Consider the following 4403-nt stretch of genomic DNA (forward strand, 5'->3'; position numbering starts at 1 on the left):
CTGTCTGGCGAGCGCATGCGCCCTATAGCGAAAACTTCTCCAAAAAAAAAAAAAAAAGAGATCATAGACCTAAATGTAAAATGCAAAAGTATAGTGCTCCTAGAACGTATAGAAGAGAAACTCTACATGATCTCAAATATAGCAATAACTTTCTAGATACAACACCAAAAGCAAGACATATGAAGGAAAAAAAAAATGATAAGCTGAACATAAAATTTTAAAACTTCTCTGTGAAAGACACTGTCAGGAGAACAAAAAGACAAGCTAGATTGAAAGTATTTGTGAAAAAACACATTGGATAAAGTACTACTGCCTAAAATATACAAATATCTCTTTAAAAAATCTGCAATCTGAGCCAGCAAGTGCTGTGGTGGTTAAGGTGCTGGATTTCCACATGGCCACCCACAGTTCAAGTCCCACACCTGATGGGTTGGAAATTACACCAGGCCTATATGTGTGTGTGTGCCCAAATCCCAGGAGGAAAATAGAGGAGAAGGGATTGAAGCATAGCCATCCCCACCCTTTTGGGGAGGGGGGTGATTTCTCACTTTTCCTCTCTCTCTGTCTCCAGCATATGCACCAATCCTATAGCAAAAAAAAAAAAAAAAAAAAAATTAAATCGAACAAAAGACCCAAACAGACACTTCACTGAAAAATATTATGGGTAACAAATAAGCAATTAAAAAGCTCTTCAATATCATTTTTCATTAGGTAATTGCCAATTATCATAACAGTGAGACATCACTAGACATCTATTAGAAAGTCCAAAGTCCAAAACAGAAAAAATTTCAAATGTAAGCAAAGAATATGGAGCAACAGGAGTTCTTTATTCATTACTAATGAGAAAATAAAATGCTTCTAGTCACTTTGGAAAAAGAAAGTTTGGCAGTTTCTTACAAAACTAAACCCACTTTACCATACAATCCAATCATTATACTTCTTGGTATTTACATAAATAAGGTGACAAATTATGTCCACAGAAATATTTGCATGTGGAAATTTATAAGACCTTTATCTATAATTGCCAGAACTTTACCAAAATGTTCTTCAGTAGCTGAATAAATAATTTGTAGTACATCCAGGCAATAGAATATTATCTTGTTATCCAGTATACATGCATGCAAACACTAAAAGAGCTATCAAACCATAAACATACATAGAGTGTCATCCAACTATATAACATTATGGGAAAGGGAAACTATGGAGATGGCAATAAGATCAATATTTTCCAAAGGTCATGTCAGAGGGTTAGGTGAGAGGGACAGATAATTAGAGAGGACATTTAGGTCAGTCAACTACTATTCTTTATGATACTATGGTAGTGGATATATGCCATAATAGATTTGTTAAAATCTATAGAATATATCATTTCAAGAGTGAGCCCCAGTATAAAGTATGGACTTCATTGATAATGATGTGTGAACATAGGTTCACTAATTAACAAATGTACCACTTTAGTGGAAGATGTCAATAGTGGAAGAGTCTATACTTGTGTGGCATAGAGTGTAAATGGGAACACTATGTGTTTGGCTCAATTTTTCTGTGATTCTTAAACTGCTCTAAATATAAAGTCTCTTTTTAAAAGCTATACATGTTTGGATTTCACAAAGGGATGTCTGGTTCTTTATTACATTTGACACCTCATTTTTGACTGCTAATTGAAATTTGCATATTTCATTTTATTAAATTTGAACTTGCTTAAGTAAGTTATTGCAGACCTATATGAGGTCTGTCATCTGTGGCTAGTAAGAGAGACAAAAGTTCTCTATAATTTCATATTTAAAAGTGAATCATTGTGTATTATGAGGAGTGAAACAAATGTCTCAGTCACTATCAATTATGTTTGGAACTCAGAAGGTTTCTTGATGAGGTCTCATACTATTGCATTAAAAAGTAAAAAAAAAAGAGAAAAAAAAAAAGGAAAAGAAAGAAAGTAAAGTGACATGAGATGCCCAGAGTTCGTTACCTGAAAGGGGGAATTTTGGAGTAAAGAACTGTCATTGCCTGGGCCATCTATACAAATGAAACTGCTGTAAAAAGTTAAGTCTATAAAAGTTTTATTCAAGCTCATCTGTTAAGTACAAATGATGCATATGTGACCTCCAGAACACAAAAGAAAACTTAGATTTGTTGGGATTTTTCCCATTTATAGAATTTATTTTACAGAATAATCTAACTTTACTAAAAAACTGAGTAAACAGTGCAAAAAAGTACTCATATGTTCCCTCTCTTCTAACCTTAGTTTCTCCTATTATAGTTTTGTAGTGGTGTGGTACATTTCAACTGATGAACCAATACTGATATATTATTACTAAGTGAAGTTCATAGTATATATTATAGTTCATTTTTTAAGATAATGTTTCTTCTGAAAGAGGAAGGTAGAAAAAGAGAGAGAGAGATAGAAACAGAGAGTATGAGAAAGACAGAGAGACACCCCCAAAATGGATATTCATATCACAATCCACCTCAGTCTCAGCCATCCCTGGTCATGAGCATGCATATGCCCAGCATGCTGAGAAAGATCCTGAGATATGAATCAACTCATATCATGTGTGTCCAGTTCTGTTACTACTGTGCCACCACATTGCCCCAAAGTTCATTTTCTTTGTTGTATAGCTCTATGAGTTTTGACATTATACTATTACAGTATTACACAGAATAGTTTCAGTGCCCTAGAAATAACCTATGCTCAGATCTTAGCTTCTAAGCTGACTTCGGGAGATTGAGTGAAGAGCGCCACTGATGTCGTAGCTGCTGCCGTGGCTGCCACAGGATAATAAGCCAGGATGTACTACCATACCTGTTGACTAATTATGAAAGACTATACAAAAATAGAAAAAAAAATGGAGAAGATACCTATGGAGTTATGAATAAGGGTAGACACAAAACTACAGATCAAGTGGTAGCCATGAAGAAAATAAGACTAGAAAGTGAGGAAGAAGAGATTCCTATTACTGCAATTCAGGCAATTTCTCTATTAAAAGAACTTCGTCATCCAAATATAGTTAGGTATGTATATCTGAATTTAAACCATTTCCCCATATTATTTCAAATTTATATCTCATCTTTGAATTTCTTTCCATCGATTTCAAGAAATACTTGGATTCTATCCCTCCTGGTCAGCTCATGGACTTTTCACTTGTTAAGAGTTATTTGTACCAAATCCTACAAGGGATTGTGTTTTGTCACTCTAGAAGAGTTCTTCGTAGAGACTTAAAACCTCAAACCTATTAATCGAAGACAAAGGAACAATTAAACTGGTTGATTTTGTCCTTGCCAGAGTTTTTGGAATACCAATTAGAGTATAAATACATGAGGTAGTGACGCTCTGGTACAGCTCTCCAGAAGTATTGCTGGGGTCAGCCCATTACTTAACTCCAATTGACATTTGGAGTATAGGGACCATATTTGTAGAATTAGTCACCAAGAAACCACTTTTCCATGGGGATTCAGAAATTGACCAACTCTTCAGAATTTTCCGAGCTTTGGGCACCCCCAATAATGAAGTGTGGCAAGAAGTGGAATCTTTACAGGACTATAAGAATACATTTCCTAAATGGAAGCCAGGAAGTCTAGCATACCATTTAAAAAACTGGGATAAATATGATTTGGATCTTCTCTCAAAAATGTTAGTCTATGATCCTGGCAAATGAATTTCTGGCAAAATGGCCCTGAATTATCCTTATTTTAATGATTTGGACAATCAGATTAAGAAGATGTGGCTTTCTGACAAGAAGTTTCCACATGTATCATAAACAGAGAGTTGAACTTTTACTATTAATTCTATTTCTGTCATGTATATTGTTCTTTTCTTTGCTGAAAAACTTATGCTGTACTTCATCCTCTTAACTTCAAAAGTATAATTTAAAATGTAAATATTGTTCCATATGAATTTAAATATAATTCTGTATATGCTTGACAAACAAAACAAAACAAACAACAACAAAAAAGAAATAACCTATGCCCCATATATTTATTTCCCTCTCTTCTTCTAGACTCCAACATATGGCAATAATGATTCTTTTCACTCTATATATTTTTAACCTTTTCAGAATGGAATATTAGTTGAATTAAACAGTATGTAGTCTTTTCAGGCTAGTTTCTTTCACTTAGCAATATATGTTTAAAGTTTCTCCAAGTCTTGTGGGACCAGCAGTTAGTGTAATGGCTATGTCGCTGGACTCCCACATAGTTGACCACGGTTCGTGTCGCGGACCTGATGGCTTAAAAGTCACACCAGGTGAGGGAACCAGCAGTTAGCGTAATGGCTATGTCACTGGACTCCCACGTGGTCGACCGCGGTTCGTGTCCCGTACCCAGTGGCTTAAAACTCACGCCTGGCGCGTGTGCGTGCGTGCCCAAGATCCCGAGAGGAGAATGGAGGAGAAGGGATTGCGGCGTGA

General features: G+C 35.4%; 1 pseudogene; it reads left to right on the forward strand.

Annotated features, from left to right (window-relative positions):
* Positions 1–2813: 2813 nt before the first annotated feature.
* Positions 2814–3755, forward strand: LOC102484194 (cyclin-dependent kinase 1 pseudogene; annotated as a pseudogene).
* The last annotated feature ends 648 nt before the right edge of the window (positions 3756–4403 follow it).

Source organism: Tupaia chinensis, unplaced genomic scaffold (genome assembly GCF_000334495.1).
Source record: "Tupaia chinensis unplaced genomic scaffold, TupChi_1.0 Scaffold146313_1, whole genome shotgun sequence".
NCBI lineage: Eukaryota > Metazoa > Chordata > Mammalia > Scandentia > Tupaiidae > Tupaia > Tupaia belangeri.